The sequence below is a fragment of the Hyperolius riggenbachi genome, chromosome 2 (genome assembly GCF_040937935.1).
Source record: "Hyperolius riggenbachi isolate aHypRig1 chromosome 2, aHypRig1.pri, whole genome shotgun sequence".
Taxonomy (NCBI): domain Eukaryota; kingdom Metazoa; phylum Chordata; class Amphibia; order Anura; family Hyperoliidae; genus Hyperolius; species Hyperolius riggenbachi.
The window spans coordinates 199,954,642-199,977,951 of NC_090647.1; the positions used below are offsets into that span (position 1 = coordinate 199,954,642).

The following is a 23,310-nucleotide window of genomic DNA, read 5'->3' on the forward strand; positions in this document are numbered from 1 at the left end:
CTATCACCTGACCAAACTGATCACATGCTTCTCCATGAGTTCTAGACATGGCCATCACTATCCTTGCACCAAGCAGAATTTTGCTGCAGAGAAAATTGCAATCAGTTTTGCAGCCAAGTAGTTTTGCAATCAGTTTTGCAGCCAACGCTGGTGTGAAACAAAAAAGAAGGGATTCCTGTCCATTTACTTTTAGAACCACAGAAATCCTTCATATTCCTGACCAACCCTTGTCCAGAAATTTGGTGATGTATTCCTTTCAAGAACTTGTGTGTTCTTGCACTCCTATCCACAGGTGAAGTAACCTTGTTATCGGTTCTTTCTTGTTTCCCTGCTTAATTGTCCTCAGCCTATTTCTGCATTCCATTAATCTACAGATTGTCTTGATTTCTCAATTGTTAGAGGCTTGAGTACTGATTGGGTACCTCATGTGGTTCCCTCTTGCCTTTAGATTTGTAGTTGCCTCTGGAAACTTCTTGCCCGATTACTGCTGACATTTATTCATTAGTGACCTAGAACACTGTCATACCTCTGTCCATGGTGCAGGCCATTCCTGGAGCCAACCTGAATACAGCCCCTAGGGATTTAGTTTGCCTTTAATAACCTCTATTTCTAGCAGTGGTGGTGGGCATAATGGCATCACTAAGTGCAGAAAGCCGAGGCTAGAAGCAGAACCATCTCTCGTTAGAAAGAAAATGAAAGTAACCCCTACCTATCCTATTAGCCATTTGTTAACCCCTGCAATACCAATAGCTGTTTATACATTTTTGACAGCCGCCTATAACAATCGGATGCGATCGATAGGATGACAGTTTGTGGTCCCAATGCTCTACAGCTGCATTGCTCTGCCGTTGCCTAGTGATACATCTGTACAACACTGCCCTCCCCCCCCCCCCCCCCCCCACACACACACACACAAACTGTCACCCTAACGTCCACTCCTGATCGCTACAAACGCACAGGCTGAGGAGAACGGTCTGCCAGATGCGCAGTTTGTGATAAAATATGGCATATATGGTGGCATATATGGTATCATCTGAACCGGGAAGGGCTAAACAATATATTTGTATCTGTTTTATAACTCTGGAACTTGCCATGTGACAATTAGGAAGGGTAAAACATTAATTATCTCATCCTGGTCTCACTGCTGCCCTCCTGTTTATGCTTCCAACCTCTACACCCCAACCTAACTTATCCCCTCAGTGCAATATGTACCCCTTCCCTCTTACCTACTCCCTGACCCCTCTGCCATTCCCCAGCCATCTTCCTCCCCATCTTGTGCTCCCCCACCACCAAATGTTCAACCTCCCCTTCCTTCTACACCTCGTCCCCCTCCTGTTTCCCTCGTGCCCTCTCCCCTTCCGTCCTTAGCACTCGGCCCTCAACCCCCACACACCTACTACTCTCCGCACTCTTCCTGCTTTTGCAGATCCCCTCAGCATAACCTCATTCCCATCCATCCTACCCCTAGGCAATCTCTCCCTATCTCCTGAAGCCTGTGGAATTCCAGGTATACCCGCAATAAGCTTACATCCATTCATGAGCTCTTCCTTTCCAAATCCCTCACCTCCCTTGCCCTCATAGAGACATGGCTCACACCCTCTGATTGTACTGCTGCTGCAGCCCTTTCCTATGGGGGCTTACACCTCAGTCACATCCTCAGACCTGACAACAGGACTGGAGGAGGGGTGGGATTGCTCCTCTCTTGCTTCTCTCCCCATCATGCACCTTTCTTGTCTTTTCACCTCCCCCCTCCTTCTCATCCTTTGAAGGCCATGAAATCCGCCTCTACCATCCCTAAAGTGCTTTAAAACATCTTGCATGTGTATACATCAATCAGGGAGTGCAATTAGAATACTGCTTCACACTGACACACCAAACTCACTGTGTAACGCACCGCAAACAGCTGATTGTGTAGTGACGGCCGTGCTGGACTGGTGCGCACCATGGTCAGAGTGCAGGCCGTGGCGGTTTTCCAGCCAATATGGTCGCCGTGCTGTGGTAGCTCAATGATAGAACAACAGTGACTGTCCAGCTGATCAAAATTGGTCTGTCCACAATAAAGCAACGACCTTATTATCTTTGGTGTGCCACCCCGTGAGACACTCATATAGCTGGCGGTCATTGCTTCATTGTGATACGCAAGCCCCTTCATCGCGCCAAGGTATTGATCATGAAGGGGAATTGGCACATGTACATGCCTTTTGTTTTGTTGTTGCAGCTGCAGTGCAGCCAGAAAAATTAGGCAGGCATGTACATGCACCAGAAAAATTATTATAGCAGCCGCTGCTAGCAGCAGCCTTAAAAATTCAGGAATCCACCTGGAGTCCTGGACCCTATTGGTGGTGGCAGAGAAGGCAGTCAAGTGGCCTGTGGGCAGAGGTGCTGTGTGGGGAGTGACTTAGTCTTGGGGCAGGCAGTCACACGGCGTGCAGGCAGAGATGCTGTGTGTGGGGACGGACTTAGTCTGGGGGCAGGCAGTAGGCCTCCGGGATCCATGCCTCATTCATTTTGATAAAGGTAAGGTAATGAACACTTTTGTGACTTCTCTTCTCAGTGACAATGCCTCCAGCTGCGCTGAAGGTCCTTTCTGATAGGGCGCTTGAGGCCGCGCAAGACAGAAGTTGGATGGCAAATTGGGACAGCTGTGGCCACAGGTCAAGCCTGCGCACCCAGTAGTCCAAGGGTTAATCGCTGCTCACAGTGTCTACATCCACACTTAAGGTCAGGTAGTCAGCTACCTGCCAGTCCAGGCATTAGTAGAGGGTGGATCCGGAAGCGCTAAGGCAAGGCGTTGGACTAAAGAATGTCCACATGTCCGACATCACCATGAGATCGCTGGAGCATCCTGTCCTTGCCTGCGTGGACATGGGAGAAGGATTACTGGCAGTGGTACCTTTATTGCATTGTGCTGTCACATCACCCTTAAACGCATTGTAAAGCATAGTTGCCAGCTTGTTCTGCAAGTGCTGCATCCTCTATGCCTTCAGGTGAGTTGGTAACATGTCCGCCCCTTTGTGCCTATACCGAGAGTCTAGTAGCGCGGCCACCCAGTACAGCTCATTCCCCTTGAGTTTTTTTATATGGGGGTCCCTCAACAGGCTGGACAGCATGAAAGATGCCATCTGCACAAAGTTGGATCCAGACGTACTATCCATCTCCTCTTGCTCTTTCTCAGTGACGTCAGGTAAATCCTCCTCCTCCCCCCAGCCACGAACAATACCATAGGAACGTTGAGCAGCACAAGCCCCCTGCGATGCCTGCTGCGGTTGTTCTTCTTCCGCCGCCTCCTCCTCCAAAGAAACACTTTCCTCATCATCGAGTCTGACTCCTCTTCCCCACATGACTCTTCCTCCTCCTCCCCCTTCTGTGCTGCCGCAGGTGTTAAGGAAACATCTGGTTCTGCTGAGAATTTATCCCACAATGCTTCCTCCCATAACTGTTCCTCTTCAAGCTCCACAGCTTGATCCACCACTCTACGCACGGCACGCTCCAGGAAGTAAGCGTACGGGATCAAGTTGCTGATGGTGCCTTCGCTGCGACTCACCGGGTTGGTCACCTCCTCAAAACGGCCGCATGAGCCTGCATGCATTTCACATCAGTGTCCAGTTGTTGGGCCAGAACATTCCCATCTCCCCAGATTGTGTCCTTCTACTGAAAGTGTAGAGGTACTGGGTGACGGCTTTCTCCTCTTCTAGCAGGCGAGAGAACATAAGGAGGGTCAAATTCCAGCGAGTCGGGCTATCGCAAATGAGGCATCTCACTGGCAAACTGTTTCTCCGCTGAATCTCGGCAAAGTGTGCCATGGCCGTGTAAGACTGCCTGCAATGCCCACGCAACTTCCTGGCCTGCTTCAGGACGGCCTCTAAGCCTGGGTACTTTGACAAAAATCTTTGAATGACTACATTCAGCACATGTGCCATGCAGGGTACATGTGTCAGCTTTCCCAAATTCAACATGGAAATGAGATTGCTGCCGTTGTCACACACCACATTACCGATTTCCAGCTGGTGCGAGGTCAGCCACTGATCCACCTGTTTGTTAAGAGCAGCCAGGAGAGCTGGTCCTGTGTGACTCTCCGCTTTGAGGCAGGACATGTCTAAGATGGCCTGACACCATCATACCTGACATGCAGCATAGGCCCTGGGGAGCTGGGGCTGTGTAGCTGGAGAGGAGATCGCTGCACCAGTAGAGTTGAACTGCCACTCAGCCAAGGAGGAGGATGACAGTGAAGAGGATGTAGCAGGAGGAGAGGAGGTGACAGGAGGCCTGCCTGCAAGCCGTGGAGGTGTCTCAAGTTGGTCCGCTTCACAGCCACGTACTCCCTGCTTGCCATGGGTCACCAGGTTGACCCAATAGGCTGTGTAAGTAATGTACCTGCCCTGACCGTGCTTGGCAGACCAGGCATCCATGGTCAGGTGGACCCTTGACCTAATGCTGTGTGCCAAAGATGACACCACTTGCCTCTCAACTTCACGGTAGAGTTTGGGTATCGCATCTTCCACTGCGGTGTCCCAATGGCCACAAATTACGGAAGGCCTCAGAGTCCACCAGCTTGTATGGTAACAGCTGGCGAGCTGACAGTTCCGCCAAGCCAGCTGTCAGACGCCGGGCAAGGGGGTAACTGGCAGAAATTGGCTTCTTCCGCTCAAAGATTTCCTTCACAGACACCTGGCTGCTGTGGGCAGAGGAGCAGGAACCGCTCAAGGTCAGAGGCCGAGTGGAGGAAGGTGGCTGTGAAGGTGCACCTGAAGGAGGAAGAGTAGAAGGAGGGTGGCTTTTCTTTTGTGTGCTGCTTTTGCTCAGGTGCTCTTCCCATTGCAGTTCGTGCCTTTTCTCCATGTGCCTTCGTAAGGCACTTGTCCCTACTTGAGTGTTGGCCGTTCCACGGCTCAATTTTTGGAGACAGAGAGACCAGATGGCATTGCTCCAATCTGAGGCAGACACACTAAAAAATTTCCAAACCGCTGAGCCCCCCCTGGGGTGATGGCACTATGGTGGCATCAGCAGCTGACGTTGAAGGGCATGTTGGCTGGCTGTACATAGGTGGCGATACATGCTGCCGGACACTGCCACCAACTGTTTCCGATGATGAGCTCCCCCTGCTTCTTTCAGGAACTTGTCTCCTCCTACTCCTCTCTGACTTCCCCTCTGAACTGTACCTCTGTTAATTTTCTCTATTGGGAACATATGTGGGATCCGTATCATCATCATCATTATAATCATCTTGCCCAGCTTTGTTTGCCTCAGACACCTCCAAAACTGCACCAACAGCAGGTACTTCATCATCCCCCTCCGCACATGTTACGTCCATAGTGTCGCCTAACTCAGGCATATGAGGTGGTGTAACTTTCTTAGCGCCTTCATCTGGTTGTAACAATAATGGCTGTGCATCAGTGATTTCCCCACCAAATAACTCCTGCGAACTGTCAAATGTAGCGAATGTGTTACTTGGAGTAGCGCAAGTGGCTGCGGAAGATGAGGTGGTCTGTGTTAAATAGTAAACCACGTCCTGACAATCTTGGGAGTTAATGGGACGTGCCTTCTTCTGAGCACTGTACTTTGGTCCAGGGCCGCACAAAATCACATTACCACGACCTCGCACAGACCTGCCGGGTGGCCTTCCTTTGGGTCTGCCTCTACCCCTACCTGTTTTGTCCGTTTTGTCCATATCGGGGGGGATGAAGTGAAAGATATGCACTGACTTGAGTAATAAAATGTGCAGTCACACAGGTGCAGTTAACAGGTATGCATGGAGTGGTATATCACACTGCGTGCGCCCACGTAGGTAGGTGGGTGCACTGAAGTGAACAACAGGTAGGTATATGCAGTGATGGGTATTACAATGTGCACCTGTCACACACAGACAGGTACCGGACAGGCACAGTGACACTGCGTGCGCGCACGTAGGTGGGTGGGTGCACAGTGAACAACAAGTAGGTACAGGTCCTTCTCAAAAAATTAGCATATTGTGATAAAGTTCATTATTTTCTGTAATGTACTGATAAACATTAGACTTTCATATATTTTAGATTCATTACACACAACTGAAGTAGTTCAAGCCTTTTATTGTTTTAATATTGATGATTTTGGCATACAGCTCATAAAAACCCAAAATTCCTATCTCAAAAAATTAGCATATTTCATCCGACCAATAAAAGAAAAGTGTTTTTAAAACAAAAACAGTCAACCTTCAAATAATTATGTTCAATTGTGCACTCAATACTTGGTCGGGAATCCTTTTGCAGAAATGACTGCTTCAATGCGGCGTGGTATGGAGGCAATCAGCCTGTGGCACTGCTCAGGTGTTATGGAGGCCCAGGATGCTTCGATAGTGGCCTTAAGCTCATCCAGAGTGTTGGGTCTTGCGTCTCTCAACTTTCTCTTCACAATATCCCACAGATTCTCTATGGGGTTCAGGTCAGGAGAGTTGGCAGGCCAATTGAGCACAGTAATACCATGGTCAGTAAACCATTTACCAGTGGTTTTGGCACTGTGAGCAGGTGCCAGGTAGTGCTGAAAAATGAAATCTTCATCTCCATAAAGCTTTTCAGCAGATTGAAGCTTGAAGTGCTCCAAAATCTCCTGATAGCTTGCTACATTGACCCTGCCCTTGATAAAACACAGTGGACCAACACCAGCAGTTGACATGGTACCCCAGACCATCACTGACTGTGGGTACTTGACACTGGACTTCAGGCATTTTGGCATTTCCCTTTCCCCAGTCTTCCTCCAGACTCTGGCACCTTGATTTCCGAATGACATGCAAAAGTTGCTTTCATCCAAAAAAAGTACTTTGGACCACTGAGCAACAGTCCAGTGCTGCTTCTCTGTAGCCCAGGTCAGGCGCTTCTGCCGCTGTTTCTGGTTCAAAAGTGGCTTGACCTGGGGAATGCGGTACCTGTAGCCCATTTCCTGCACACGCCTGTACACGGTGGCTCTGGATGTTTCTACTCCAGACTCAGTCCACTGCTTCCGCAGGTCCCCCAAGGTCTGGAATCGGTCCTTCTCCACAATCTTCCTCAGGGTCCAGTCACCTCTTCTCGTTGTGCAGCGTTTTCTGCCACACTTTTCCCTTCCCACAGACTTCCCACTGAGGTGCCTTGATACAGCACTCTGGGAACAGACTATTCGTTCAGAAATTTCTTTCTGTGTCTTACCCTCTTGCTTGAGGGTGTCAATGATGGCCTTCTGGACAGCAGTCAGGTCGGCAGTCTTACCCATGATTGCGGTTTTGAGTAATGAACCAGGCTGGGAGTTTTTAAAAGCCTCAGGAATCTTTTGCAGGTGTTTAGAGTTAAGTAGTTGATTCAGATGATTAGGTTAATAGCTCGTTTAGAGAACCTTTTCATGATATGCTAATTTTTTGAAATAGGAATTTTGGGTTTTCATGAGCTGTATGCCAAAATCATCAATATTAAAACAATAAAAGGCTTGAACTACTTCAGTTGTGTGTAATGAATCTAAATTATATGAAAGTCTAATGTTTATCAGTACATTAAAGAAAATAATGAACTTTATCACAATATGCTAATTTTCTGAGAAGGACCTGTATATGCAGTAGGTATTACAATGTGCACCTGTCACACACACAGGTAGTAGTCACTGAATGTGCTGGGCCTGGCAGTAGCACACACAGTAAGAATTACCAAGGCTGTCTATGCAACACAAGTGTCAGTGGGACACACACACACAAAAAAAAAATAGATCCCAAGAACAAGATTAGCTGTCAAAAGAGCTGTTGTGGGGTGCTTTTTTAGCAATAAGAATCAGCAAGGAGCAAGCTAAGAAGCCTACAAGAGCATAATTAAGCTTTCCCTATGAGAGTCTGCAGCAGCTATCCCTTCACTAATTACTGCAGGCACACGAGTGAGTGAAAAGCCTGACGCTGCCTGCCTTTTATAAGGGGGGTGGGGCTCCAGGAGGGAATGTAGCCTAATGGGCTACAATGTGCCTGCTGACTGTGATGTCATGATGCACTATGGGGGCGAACTGAACTTCCGGAAAAGTTCGCGGTTATCCGTGATCGCGAACCCCGGAAGTTCGCCGGGAACCGTGCGCCGGCAAACTGTTCGGGCCATCTCTAACCAGCTTCACATCTCTCTTCCTTAACAACCTGGTCTCCTGGCTAACCTACATTCTGTCATTGGACCTCCCTACCATCATCCTTGAGGACTTCAATATTCCTATGTATGCGCCCAACACACCTGCCACCACTCAGCTTCTCTCCCTCGTCAACTCCCTTGGCCTCTCCCAGCACTCAAACCCCCCCCCCCCCACTCACTCTGCTGGTCATACCCTCGACTTCATCTTTTCCAAAACCACCACCCTCACCAACCTGGACATTGCACCATCTCCTCTCTGACTATCGCCTCCTCACCTTCACCCTCTCTCCATCCCTTTTCCCCGGCCTGGTCGATGGCAAAGGGATCTGAGCAATCTGAACCCAACCGTCCTAGCAGGCTCCCTTCTTCACCCTCCCCACCCTGTCATCCCCCAACCAAGCAGCAGCACAATATAATATGGCACTCTCATCAGTCTTAGATAAAGCTGTCCCCCTAACCTTTCACCCCAACACCCCCCCCCCTCCAATCCCCACCCTGACACACATCCCACACACGTAACCTCAGGAAAGGGACATGAGCCGCTGAGTGGAAATGGAGTAGGAGACCTTGGGCAAGACTCCCTAACACTGCTACTGCCTATAGAACGCGTCCTAGTGGCTGCAGCTCTGGCACTTTCAGTCCACCAGGAGAAAAGCGCAGTATAAATGTTCTGTGTCTTGTCTTATGTCAAATGGAGGAAATCCCGTCTCAATCCTGAATTCCTACCTCAGCACCAACTTCCTACTCGACCCCCTACAATCTGGATTCCCTCCTGCCCTTACAACAGGAACAGCTCTTGTCAAGGTATAAATGACCTTACTCTTGCCAAAGGTGAAGGCAACTCCTCCATCCTGCTACTCCTTGATCTTTCCTCAAGGTAACATTAACTTTGTTGTAACTTACCTGTACTGCTGCTCACTATTGCTGTCTAACTAGATCATCTCTGCCCTTAATTCTGAACTGCACAGCCTACACGCCACCCCACCAAATAAAAACAAACTGCACTGATAAACGACTAAACGTTGCTCCATTGCCCTAGGTAAGCCCACCACCAAGTATCCTCCAACCTCTGCTACACCATTTTCCCTACCTATTTTCACCACCACTCCCAGTGCAACAGTATGTATCCCCAACACATCATTATGCGTACCCCCCTCATACCTCCTCCTCTTTCCCTTAATCACCCGCCCTATTGGTGCCTCATGTTCTGGCTCCATCTGCTCCTCCCCCTGGTCCTTTGTCCACTGCTCACCACACATCCTAACCCCAGGCCCACTCCGGTCTCCCAACCCCCCTGTTCCCCTCCTCATACTTCCCACCTCACCCACCACAACCAAATTTACCCACCTAGCCCCTCTCCCCGCCGCACCTCCCACCCTCCCCATACCCACGAACATTCTCGCCCCAATCTCATTCCCATCCGCCCCATACTCAGACAATCTCTCCCTCTATCTGGCGCTCTCTGGAATGCCAGATCTATCCGCAACAAGCTTACAACTATCCATGACCTCTTTATCTCAAAAACCCTCACCTTTTTTGCCCTTACTGAGACCTGGCTCACCCCCTCTGACCTGCCTGCAGCTGCAGCCCTATCCTACGGGGGTCTACACCTCAGCCATACCCCAAGACCAGATAACAGGCCTGGGGGAGGGGTGGGTCTTCTCCTCTCCCCATCCTGCACCTTCCGTGTCCTTACCCCTCCCCCTTCTCTTTACTTTACCTCCTTTGAGGCCCATGTTATCCGCCTCTACCATCCCCTCCCAGCCATTATTGCAGTCCTATACCGCCCCCCCTCCAGTACTATATCGCACTTCCTAGAAAACCTTGCCTCCGACCTCCCAACAATCATCCTCGGAGACTTTAACATTCCAATTGATGAGCCTACCACCTCTGCTGCCACTCAGCTTCTCTCACTCACCAACTCCCTTGGTCTCACTCAGCATACTAACGCCACAACCCACAGTGCTGGTAATACCTTGGACCTAATTTTCTCCAAAGCCATCGCACTTACCACCCTGGACATTACACCATTCCCCATCTCCGACCACCACCTCATCACCTTCACCCTCACTCCATCCAGCACCCCCTGTCCCCCTCCCCAAACTGGACGTTGGCAGAGAGATCTGCGCAACCTTGACCCCAATGTACTAGCCACACCTCTCCACTCTCTCTCCTCCTCCCTCCCCAGCCTAACCTGCCCCAACGAAGCGGCAGCTCAATACAACAGTAACCTCTCTGCAGCCTTAGACCATGCGGCTCCCCTGACCTTTCGTACCAACAGTCGCCCCAACCCCCAACCTTGGCACACTGCCCTCACAAGAAAACTACAAAATGAGACACGAGCTGCAGAACGCAAATGGAGGAAATCCCGCAACAACAATGATTTCCTGGGATACAAGACCAAGTTGCAGATGTACCATGCTGCCCTCGCTGATAGTAAACAGATATACTTCACTCACTTGATCGCTACCCAAGCCTCCAACCCACGTCATCTTTTTGCCACCTTCAATGCCCTACTTAACCCCACACCTCCCCCCCCAACCTCCACCCTCTCAGCCACTGACCTATCAAATTACTTTATCAACAAAATTACAACCATCCGGAAGGACATTTCTCTCCTCCACTCTATCGCCCCCGCCTCCCCACCACATCCGACTCCTTCCTCTTTCTCCTCCCTTACCTCCTTCAATCCTGTCACGGGGGAGGAAGTCAACCAGCTGCTGGCAACTTCACCTGCCACTTCCTGCCCTCTAGATCCAGTCCCATCTGATTCTCTGCGCCCACATTTTTCTGATCTGGCCCCTGTCCTCACCCATCTGTTCAACCTCTCCTTCTCCACCGGCATCTTCCCCTCCGTATTCAAACAGGCCACTGTGCTTCCCCTACTAAAGAAATCTTTACTTGACCCTGCTCTGCCATCCAACTACCGCCCAATCTCTCTCCTCCCTTTTGCCTCAAAAATTCTTGAACGCCTGGCCCACCAACGCCTGACCAACTTCCTTAACTCCAACTCCCTTCTCGATCCCCTGCAATCTGGTTTTCGCACAGCCCATTCTACAGAAACCGCCCTCACCAAAGTGGTAAATGACCTCGCCCTTGCCAAAGCTAAATACTCCATCCTGCTCCTCCTGGACCTCTCCTCGGCATTTGACACTGTCGACCACTCCCTCCTCCTCCACTCCCTGCAGCTAATGGGCATTCAGGACCTAGCCTTAGCCTGGATCTCCTCCTACCTCTCCAACCGCTCCTTTACAACATTTTTCAATGGCTCCTCATCCACTCCTACACCCCTCTCAGTTGGTGTTCCTCAAGGTTCCGTCCTAGGACCCCTACTGTTCTCACTCTATACTGCCTCAATTGGCAAAATCATCTCCTCCATGGGCTTCAATTACCACCTGTATGCCGACGACACCCAGATATATCTCCACACCCCAGACCTCTCCTCCTCTACCATGGACAAAGTCTCTGCCTGCCTCACATCCATTTCCTCCTGGATGGCTGCCAGGTACCTGAAGCTTAATTTGGACAAGACTGAGCTTCTAATATTCCCACCCCGCACAGCTGCACCCCTCCCAGATCTGCACGTCACTATTGAAAATACTATAATCCACCAGGACTTCACCAGGGCCGCCCCTACTCTCTGGAACTCTCTCCCACCAGCCGTCAGACTCGCGCCCACCTTTAATTCCTTCAAACAAGCTCTCAAGACTCACCTCTTCACGCTCGCATACCCCCCTACACCAGCACCATAATATGTTCTGTTAGACCCCCTCTCAAAAGACGCACCTATTGTCTCCACCCCACCCTTTAGATTGTAAGCCTCCGGCAGGGCCCTCCTCCCTAACGTATCCAGCTTGATTATGCAATCTTACTCGCAACCACCCCTCTTGTAGACTCGAACAGTCTCTATTTTGACCTATGATACTGTATTGTTATCAAATCATTTGCATGATCTTGTTTTGTTGTGAGTTTCCGTATGTTCTACCTGTATGTTAACCCATTTATCTATTGTGCAGCGCTGCGTAAAATGTTGGCGCTTTATAAATACAATAAATAATAATAATAATAATTTCCTCAGCGTTTGATACAGTTGACCATTCCCTCCTCCTTAAATCCGTACAGTCCTTAGGGATTTGTGACAGCGCCTTGGTCTGGATCTCCTCATACCTCTCTGATCGCCTCTTTACAAACTCTTTCAATGGTTCCTCCTCAAGTCCCACCTACCTCTCGGTCTGAATCCCCCAGGGCTCTCTTCTTGACCCCCTACTGTTCTCAATTTACATCTTTTCCATCGGCAAAGTCATCTCCTCCCTGGGCTTCAAATACCACCTATATGCCAATGGTACTCAAATCTATCTCCACACCCCCAATCTCTCCCCCTCCACCATGCACAAGGTCTCCTCCTGCCTCTCAACCATCTCCTCCTGGATGTCAGCTAGGTTCCTAAAGCTTAACTTGGATAAAACTGAGCTCTTAATTTTCCTGCCCCGTGCTTTACCACCCCTCTCAGATTTTCCTGTCCCTATCAACAGCACTACCATTCTCCCTACCTCCCTGCTGCCTGGGCATCACCCTTGACTCTGCCCTCTCCTTCAGCCTCCACATCCAAAATGTTACCAAAGCCTGCAATTTCCACCTTCACAACATCTCCAAAATCTACACCTTTCTGACCCTGGACACTACCAAACTTCTCATCTATGCCCTCATCATCTCCCGCCTTCACTAATGCAATGCCCTAATGTCTGGCCTCCCCTTGAAATGCATTGCACTCCTTCAATCAGTCATGAATGCAGCAGTCAGAGTCATCCATTCTTCCCACCGCTGTGCTTTAACTTCTCCCTTCTGCGAAGCCTGCAATTTCCACCTTTACAACATCTCCAAAATCTACCCCTTTCTGACCCTGGACACTACCAAACTTCTCATCCATGCCCTCATCATCTCCCGCCTTCACTAATGCAATGCCCTAATGTCTGGCCTCCCCTTGAAATGCATTGCACCCCTTCAATCAGTCATGAATGCAGTAGTTAGAATCATCCATTCTTCCCACCACTCTGCTTTCACTTCTCCCCTCTGGAAAGCCCTACAGTGGGTTGCAAAAAGTATTCGGCCCCCTTGAAGTTTTCCACATTTTGTCACATTACTGCCACAAACATGCATCAATTTTATTGGAATTCCATGTGAAAGACCAATACAAAGTGGTGTACATGTGAGTGGATCGAAAATCAGACACCATTCCAAACATTTTTTACAAATAAATAACTGCAAAGTGGGGTGTGCGTAATTATTCGGCCCCCTGAGTCAATACTTTGTAGAACCACCTTTTGCTGCAATTACAGCTGCCAGTCTTTTAGGGTATGTCTCTACCAGCTTTGCACAACTGGAGACTGATATCCTTGCCCATTCTTCTTTGCAAAACAGCTCCAGCTAAGTCAGATTAGATGGACAGCGTTTGTGAACAGCAGTTTTCAGATCTTGCCACAGATTCTCGATTGGATTTAGAACTGGACTTTGACTGGGCCATTCTAACACATAGATATGTTTTGATTTAAACCATTCCATTGTTGTCCTTGCTTTATGTTTAGGGTCATTGTCCTGCTGGAAGGTGAACCTCCGCCCCAGTCTCAAGTCTTTTGCAGTCTCCAAGAGGTTTTCTTCCAAGTTTGCCCTGTATTTGGCTCCATACATCTTCCCATCAACTCTGATCTCTGATCAGCTTCCCTGTACCTGCTGAAGAGATGCACCCCCGAGCATGATGCTGCCACCACCATATTTGACAGTGGGGATGGTGTGTTCAGAGTGATGTGCAGTGTTAGTTTTCTGCCACACATAGTGTTTTGCATTTTGGCCAAAAAGTTCCATTTTGGTCTCATCTGACCAGAGCACCTTCTTCCACATGGTTGCTGCCTCCCCCACATGGCTTGTGGCAAACTGCAAACGGGACTTCTTATGCTTTCTGTTAACAATGCCTTTCTTCTTGCCACTCTTCCATAAAGGCCAACTTTGTACAGTGCATGACTAATAGTTGTCCTATGGACAGAGTCTCCCACCTGAGCTGTAGATCTCTCTAGCTCGTCCAGAGTCACCATGGTCCTCTTGACTGCATTTCTGATCAGCGCTCTCCTTGTTCGGCCTGTGAGTTTAGGTGGATGGCCTTGTCTTGGTAGGTTTACAGTTGTTCCATACTCCTTCCATTTCTGAATGATTGCTTGAACAGTGCTCCTTGGGATGTTCAAGGTTTTGGAAATCTTTTTGTAGCCTAAGCCTGCTTTAAATTTCTCAATAACTTGATCCCTGACCTGTCTTGTGTGTTCTTTGGACTTCACGGTGTTGTTGCTACCAATGTTCTCTTAGACAACCTCTGAGGCCCTCACAGAGCAGCTGTATTTGTACTGACATTAGATTACACACAGGTGCACTCTATTTAGTCATTAGCACTCATCAGGCAATGTCTATAGGCAACTGACTGCACTCAGATCAAAGGGGGCAGAATAATTATGCACACACCACTTTGCAGTTGTTTATTTGTAAAAAATGTTTGGAATCATGTATGATTTTCGTTCCACTTCTCATGGATAAACCACTTTGTGTTGGTCTTTCACGTGGAATGCCAATAAAATTGATTCATGTTTGTGGCAGTAATATGACAAAATGTGGAAAACTTCAAGGGGGTCGAATACTTTTGCAAGCCACTGTATTTGTCCTTTAAAAAAGTATGTTCTGTAACACAGGTGATGAAATAAGTCAGCACTCACCTTGTTATTGATGATGGCTTCAGAGTCATCAAACACAAAGTTGCCATTATAACTAAAAAAAATTCAAGGGGGCCGAATACTTTTGCAACCCACTGTATACTGGTTCCCTATCTGCTTCAGGATCAGTTTTAAGATTCTGTGCCTTACTTACAACTATGTGCACAAGACCTGCCCAACCTACATTTCTGAGCTCATCCACAGATATACACCCGCCTGCCCCCTCCGATGATCTCCACCTGACAGCCCCATGAGAGCAGCCCCCATTTTAAGGAACTCCCTCCCCCCCTTTCTCAGACTCACTCCTGCCTTCAACACCTTCAAGCAAGCCCACAGAACACATTTCTTTAAAATGGCCTAACAGCCCCCTCCCCCCCCCCCCCCCCCATCTACCACACTTTAAACCTCTCAGCCAAGCACCTTTTCCACAGCCTACCTTATGTGTCTCTCCCCCACCCTTTAGATTGTAAGCCTTTAGCAGGGACTCCCCCCCCCCCCTCCCATGTGTCCTTCTTGATGTGCAACCCCAGCTATATCACCCTTCTTATGGACTAACTCAGACTTGAGTTGCTGGGTCTCTGTAAAATCCCATGATCATGCATTTTATGCTGCTTGTATGTATAACCTTGTGCTATGTTGTATAACCGTTTGCTACCTCTCTGTCTGTCACCCCTTGTTTACATTGTATGTATCCCTATCTATTGTCCAGCGCTGCGTAATATGTTAGCGCTTTATAAATACAATAAATAATACAGTAATAATTATAATAATAAATGTGTATTTTCTGCATTTATGCCTAATTTTTCCCCGTAAAATGACTATAACATAAAAGTTTTTGGGGAAAAATATTACCCAGAGAAAGTCTAGATTGTACTGAAAAAAATTAAAATATATATCACTAAGATGGTATACGTAATTAAAAAGTTGCTAATGTACCAAAAGCGCACAGCGCAAATGTCAAAAATGTCAGGATCCTTAAGGAGAAAAAATTTTGTAACAAAATTTAACAAAATTGTGCAAAGAATGTTTGTAAAAATTGTGCAATTTTTGAAAAATAAAGGCAAGATACGTGCTGCACCTACTCACTGCTTATTTTCTCCTCAGCAGTCTCCAGCTGCCTGCTCACTCCTGCAATTCCCATTTTCCCAATCTCTCTCTCTAATCAGTGTGAAGCCATGATAGGCTGTTAGTCAGTTGGAAGCATGGCTTTAGCTGACAGAGCAATCACTTTCACCTTTATGTCCAGGAAACAAAAGAGTGTTTCTGGCTTACTGGGAATTTAGGCAACTGCAGAAAAACTGCTAACTTACTGACATTTTAGCAACCCTTCTATGCTTAGAGAACTGCCACCTCATTTCTCAAGACAATTTGTTAAAATCTGGCCCAACATAAGATGATAAAAAAAAAAAATGTTTAAGATAATTAAAAGGCAACTTTAACCTTCCTGGCGGTAAGCCCGAGCTGAGCTCGGGCTATGCCGCGCAGGAAGATATCTCAGCCCCTGGTGGGGCGATTTTCGCCATTGAAAGTGCTGTGCGCGCAGCTAGCACTTTGCTAGCCGTGCGCACAGCTTGATTGCGGCGATCGCCCGCACGCAGCGGCAGAAGAGGGCCAACCAATGAGTTCCGGGCAGCGCTATGGGCTGGATCGGAGGTGTCTGACGTCAGCTGACGTCCATGACGTCATTCCGATCGTCGGCATGGCGACAGGAGAAGCCAAACAGGGGAGCACGTTATATATGCGTTCCCCTGTTTGCTATTGATGCCGGCGACGATCGCACTAGAGGGACACATGCGCCCTCTAGTGGTGTTTCATGTAGCTACCACTCTGGTAGCTTTACATGAAACAAAAAACAAAACAAAAAAAAAAGGATTTTTGCCTATTTGGCAAAAAAAATTAACCGCCAGGGAGGTTAAACATCATGTGAATCCGTAGCTGACACCCCATTTGCCATGGGTGTCATGATCTGTTCCTGATGGTGACATTTGTGAACTATTTACTTTAGGGCAGTCTTTCTCAACCTTTTTACCCTGGAGGAACCCTACAAATAACTTTTGGATCTCAAGGAACCCCTGCAAACAATTTTTTGATCTTGAGGAACCCCTGCATTTATTTTTCAGAAGGCACGGTCTTTAAAAGTAGGTGAGGCTGTTAAATTTCACTACCCCCTATTACACTGCCACTCATTATAGTGTGCTCATTATTATTCTGACCTCAATTTAGTGCTTCTTTTTACAGTACCCCCTATTATTATGTGCTCTATTATACTTCCTCCACGATGGGGGAAAATGCCAAGGAACCCCTGCAGAGTCCTCAAGGAACCCTGGGGTTCCAGGGAACCCTGGTTGAGAAAGCCTGCTTTAGGGCCTGTACACACTACTGCCCTTGCGCTGCGTTTTTTCAAATCACATGTGCTTTTTAATCGCAAGGTCTATTGAAAAATAATGAAAATCGTGGAGACCTGTACACACTGGTGCGATGCACTTTTCCTATTCTCATGAAGGCTTGCGATTTAAAAATCGCATGCGATTTTAAAAGCGCAGCAGTGTGTACAGGCCCTTAACGTTCTCGGTCCACCAGCAGATGTCCCCTCTCTCTTCAAGGACATTTAGTATCTGTATGTGTGTGTTCTGCTAATTGTTCCTGTTACCTGATTCCCGATTGCTTGACTCCTTGGTGCATGACATTCGCATTGCCTAACTATTCTCTTGCTTATCGTTTCTGTTGTTTGACTTCCTGGTATATGATCTCTGCCTGTATGACTACCCACTTGCCTGCTGAATTGTGTCCTGAGCCTGATTGTATATTATTCTGTGTACATATTAGTTAGGATTAGTTTAGACAGGGTCCGGGGTTTCGCTGTGTGCACACTGTATATATACACACTGGGTTACTTGCATGTCTGATACTAAAACATCTGCCTGCAATTGTATTGCTATTTGTTTGCAATCGTATTACTATTTGTACAGTTCACTTCAATACACTTGTATTTATGTTCTTGCACCAAATTCATCATCACCTGTATATATCCTACACTTTGTAAATAAACCTTTACATTATTTCACGTTTACCCTTGGTTTGGACTTCAGTATTTCCACAAAAAGTGACAATCCGCATTCAGTGCAAATATTTGTGCGCTGCACGTTACAATTGGAAATCGTTATCTTTTTACTAATAATTCACCTGGGACAGCCGTAAAGCTGTAATCATTGCTTGACCCCTCCCACAAAGTGATGTTTTAGCCTAGGCTATGACATCTGTCTGTGCACCTCGTTGCATTGTGGCACATGACCCGCTGTTCCCAAATGTGTAGTACCTCCCTCGGTGCAAATGAAAAAAAAAACTGTGTCATTACTAAGACCCCGGGTGGCTGTGGTGCAGCGCATGTGCAGTCTGTGGCATTCAGAACCTCCTTAAGGCTCCCTGCACACTGCAAATCCGTTTTCCGATTCCGATTCCGTTTCCGATTCCGTTTTTTCCTTGAATACATTCAACAGAAAAACGGATCAAAAAACGCAGCATGCAGTTAAGATTAAAAATCTGAATCGGATGTAAAAACAGATTAAGGCTCCCTGCACACTGCAAATCCGTTTTCCGATTCCGATTCCGTTTCCGATTCCGATTCCGTTTCCGATTTTCCTTGAATACATTCAACAGAAAAACGGATCAAAAAACGCAGCATGCAGTTAAGATTAAAAATCTGAATCGGAATCGGATGTAAAAACAGATTAAAAAGCGGAATCGGAATCTGAAATGCATGCAGTGTGCAAGAGGCCTAAAAAGCGGAATCGGAATCTGAAATGCATGCAGTGTGCAAGAGGCCTAAAGTAGATCCGAGGTGAACTTTTACTCATTGCATAATTGTGTTCCTTTCCTATTGTTTATAGGGCATTCCTCAAGCCAAATACTTTTTTGTTTTTGTTTTAATACTCTAATTCCATATAAACTAAATAAACCACGCCCACATGTTTCCAGAGAGCCTTGGCAGTAGCAAGAGCTCATGGGAGCTCAGTCTGGGCAGGAGGAGGAGGAGGTGTTACTAGCCATTGAATTCAGAGGCAGAAGGGAGGAGGGGGAGATTAGGTTTTTTCACAGGCTGAGTGCTCAAGATACAGATAAGCCTGCCTCTGTGTAATGTTTACAAACAACATGGCTGCTGTCATTGTATCACAAGAAGAAATAATCATTTTCTATTAAAGCTGTTTGCAGCTAGATTTGCTGTGTAAACTATCTAAACTTTAGATAAGATATATAGACAAGTTACTTGGTATAGTTTTTCATCTCGGATCCGCTTTAACTATTTCTGCCGCCCGGACATGAAGCTCACATCCGGGCGGCTGCTCTTCTGCGGTGCCGTGCTTCGGGGCGCTCCCCCATGCTGTCCCCCGGTAGCCCTGGGATCAGTGAACGGGAACATGGTTCCCGATCACCTATCCGTGTCCCCCGCAGAAAAACCGAAGCGCTCTTAAAAGAGGCTTCAGTTTTTCTGCCCAGAAAAATTTCTGCATCCCCCTTGTACTTCCGCTTAGCGAGAAGCATAAGGAGGGAAAAAAATGAAGGGGGCCATCTTGTGGCCAAATAGTAAAACTACATCTACATATTTTTTACATTACAATTTACACATATAACAACATTAAAAATTAACTGTTTATTTCCCACACCAAAATATTACCCAAATAAAATTTTTAATGGGTAAAAAAAAAAAAAATTACAATAAAAAAAAAAAAAAAAAAAAGATATAAATAGTTACCAAAGGGTCTGAACTTTTTCAATATGCATTTGAAGGGGGTATACTACGAACATTTTTTAAATTATAAGCTTGTAAATAGTGATGGACGCAAAACAGAAACAATGCACCTTTCTTTCCAAATAAAATATTGGCGCCATACATTGTGATAGGGGCAAAATTTAAATGGTGTCATAACCGAGACAAACGGGCAAATAAAATACATAGGTTTTAATTATGGTAGCATGGATTATTTTAAAGCTATAATGGCCGAAAACTGAGAAATAATGAATTTTTTCCATTTTTTTCTTATTAATCCTGTTAAAATGCATTTATAAAAAAATAATTCTTAGCAAAATGTACCACCCAAAGAAAGCCTAATTAGTGGCGGAAAAAACAGGTATAGATCAATAAATTGTGATAAGTAGTGATAAAGTTATTAGCAAATGAATGGGAGGTGAAAATTGCTCTGATGCATAAGGTAAAAAATCCCCGCGGGCTGAAATGGTTAAAGGACAACTGTAGCGAGAGGTATGTGGAGGCTGCCATTTTATTTCCTTCTAAACAATACCAGTTGCCTGGCTATCGTGCTGATCCTCTGCCTCTAATATTTTTAGCCACAGCCCCTGAACAAGCATGCAGCAGATCAGATGTTTCTGACATTATTGTCAGATTTGACAAGATTAGCTGCATGCTTGTTTCTGGTGCCATTCAGACACCACTGGAGCCAAACAGACCAGCATGGCTGCCAGGCAACTGGTATTGTTTAAAAGGAAATAAATATGGCAGCCTCCACATCTCTCTCACTACAGTTGTCCTTTAACAAGAATAGCAGTGCTGGTTTCCTCTCAGTTAAAGCATGGCCACCGCAGCGCCAACAGATTCCCCCAGCTGCAGCCTGCTAATAAGTAGAGCATGTCATACCTGCATACCTGCCACCATTTTTCACAGCCATGTGCTTACATGTGATAAAAGCTTAATAGACATATTAAAAATAATAATAATTAGCCTATCACAGCTAAGTGGATCTGTTTATTGATGAGAGCACTCTGTTTTTTTGTATGCTTGCAAGCACTAACGATGCTGACCTAAAGGCTTTCGGAGGATGAAGAAAATGGGGCATTTACCAGTAAGTATCATTCTTCTTTTTTTGGTCCATCCTCCATTTGTACACTTCTGTTGTCAAGGTATTGATATATTATATTTTTAAACATACTTATATTTGTTAAAGTTGCTCTTTAATTGTATTTGTAGTACCAATAGTAAATACAACATCAGTAAAAAAAAATGTGTCCCATATTTTTATTTTCAATTTAAAGTACTACTATCACAAAAATTTGTAACATTTAAAATACCTGAAAACACAAACAAAATGTAAATTTCTCCCAAAGTAAAATGTGCTATAAATGACTTTTCTATGTTGCTGCCACTTACATTAGGTATTAGAAATCTGACAGAACTGACAGCTTTGGACTTGCTTATCTCCTCATGGTGGATTCTCATGGTTTTCTTTATTTTCTTAAAGGATACCTGAAGTGACATGAGATAGACATGTGTATTATTGTACAGGGCCTAGCACACAAATTGACCCTCACTAATAAGAAATTCCAACTATAAAACACTTTCCTAGTAGAAAATGGCTTATGAGAGCAAGAAAGCAGAAAATTGTATACTTACCTGACGGTAATTTTCCTTTCCCCATGCATCCATGGCAGCACTACGGGTATTGGCTTGCCCCCCATACCCCATAGGACATGTTATCTATAAGTGTTTTCCCTTTCCCCGCCCAGGTGTCTTTGTAACTAGTAACTCACCGAAACAGGGTGGGAACCCTATGCTGCCATGGATGCATGGGGAAAGGAAAATTACCGTCAGGTAAGTATACAATTTTCTGCTTTCCCCAAGCCTCCATGGCAGCACTACGGGAATTAACTAGACCACAAAAAGACGGGAGGGAGACTGTTGCAGGTGAATAACACAAAGTAACTTTTTTATTTTTTAGCTCACTCTAAATTAGACATAAGGGCAGAGGACAAAACTGGCCTTCCAAATTCCACCGCAGTCGCGGCATGTGTATCTATGCGATAATGTGCAATAAATGTGTCTATTTTAGTCCAGTTCGCAGCCTGGCAGACCTTCTCCGGTGCTACCTTCGCCTGCGCTGCCCATGATGCTGCTACTCCCCTGGTGGAGTGCGCCTTTATCTCCTTCGGGGGCAATTTATCTGAGGATATGTATGCCCTCTGAATAGTACGGATTAGCCAGGCTGATATCGTTGTCGATGAAACTGCCTGACCTTTCCTATAGCCTGAGTGACTAACAAAAAGTCTATCTGGCTTCCTAAAAGCTTCTGTTGCTTGTATATATGCTTTCAGGGATGCGGCCACATCCAAAGGATGGAGCATCAGATTGTCCTGTTCTCTGAATACTGGCAGGAACCATTCCTGATTAAGGTGGTACGCTGTCGCGACCTTTGGCAAGAAGCTGTGGACCGGTCTCAGGACCACTTTGTCCGGAAAGAACTGAATATGTGGTTCTCTACAACTCAAGGCCTGCATTTCTGACACTCTCCTTGCGGAGGCAATGGCAACTAGAAAAGCTGTCCTCAGCGTCAGGTTCTCCAGTGAGCAGTCTTCAACCGGGAAGAAAGGTGGTTTTGAGAGTACTCCCAGCACTAGTGGGAGGTCCCACTGAGCAAATATAGGCTTTATAGGTGGTCGTATCTTCATGACTGCCGAAACGAATTGTTTTACTAATGGGTGCAGTGCCCACCTTTGGCCTGTAAGTGCTGAAATCTGAACTTTGATCGAATAACTGGAAAGGTTCTTATCTACTCCTGTCTGGAGAAAAGATAGCAGCTGGTGGACTAGAGGATGTGTGGGGTCAAAGTCGTGGTCCTTGGCGTTGGAAGTGAATACTTTCCAGATTCTTTGGTAGGACTGATTTGTTGTATGACTTCTAGATTTCAGTAGAGTAGCGATTACTGAATCCTCACAGCCTAGTTGCTCCAGTTTCCTCCTTTCAATTTGTAGGCCATTAGTTTCAAACGTGCTGGGTTGGGGTGGCTTACGGGGCCTTGCATAAGGAGGTCCTTGCTGATTGGGAGTCTTATCGGCTGACATGTCATCCTCTGAAGCACTATAGGGTACCAAGGCCTTTTGGGCCAGCATGGAAGGATTGCTATTAGAGTGACATCTTCCATCTTGAGTCTTAAGAGAAGACGGAGGATCAGAGGCACTGGTGGGTAGACATAAGCCAACCGAAAGTTCCACGGTGCTATTAGCACGTCTACATTCTCTGCCGCTGGCTCCCCATAGCGGCTCATGTACCTCACGCATTTCGAGTTGCGTTCTGTCGCCATAAGATCCACTTCCGGCCTGCCCCAGTGTGTACAGATCATGTTGAAGACCTTGTGGTTTAACGACCATTCGTTGTTCGATATGCGGGAACGACTGAGAAAATCCGGGATCACATTTTGGATGCCAGGAATGTGGACTGCTGAGAGGGCTCGAAGATTGCGAGAGGCGAATGTGAAGATTTTTTCCACTTCCATCAACAACGAATGCTGCGCGTGCCCCCCTGGTTGCGTATATAAGCAACTGCTGTCACATTGTCCATTTTCAGGATCACTGATCCATGCTTCACTAGATGAAGAAAGTGATCGAGCGCACAGTAGGCCGCCCTCAGCTCTAACCTGTTCGCTGGCCATGTCGTCATGTGAGGAAGCCACCGA

At 46.7% G+C, this 23,310-nt stretch overlaps 1 protein-coding gene across 1 annotated transcript in view; it reads left to right on the top strand.

Annotated features, from left to right (window-relative positions):
* Window positions 1-20,649: 20,649 nt before the first annotated feature.
* The window catches only part of TMTC4 (transmembrane O-mannosyltransferase targeting cadherins 4), a 105,677-nt gene continuing 103,016 nt past the window's right edge, over window positions 20,650-23,310 (top strand). Inside the window, exon 1 of the mRNA XM_068267990.1 lies at window positions 20,650-20,706. The gene's annotated coding sequence lies outside the window, so the exon portion shown is untranslated. The remainder of the gene's footprint in view (window positions 20,707-23,310) is intronic.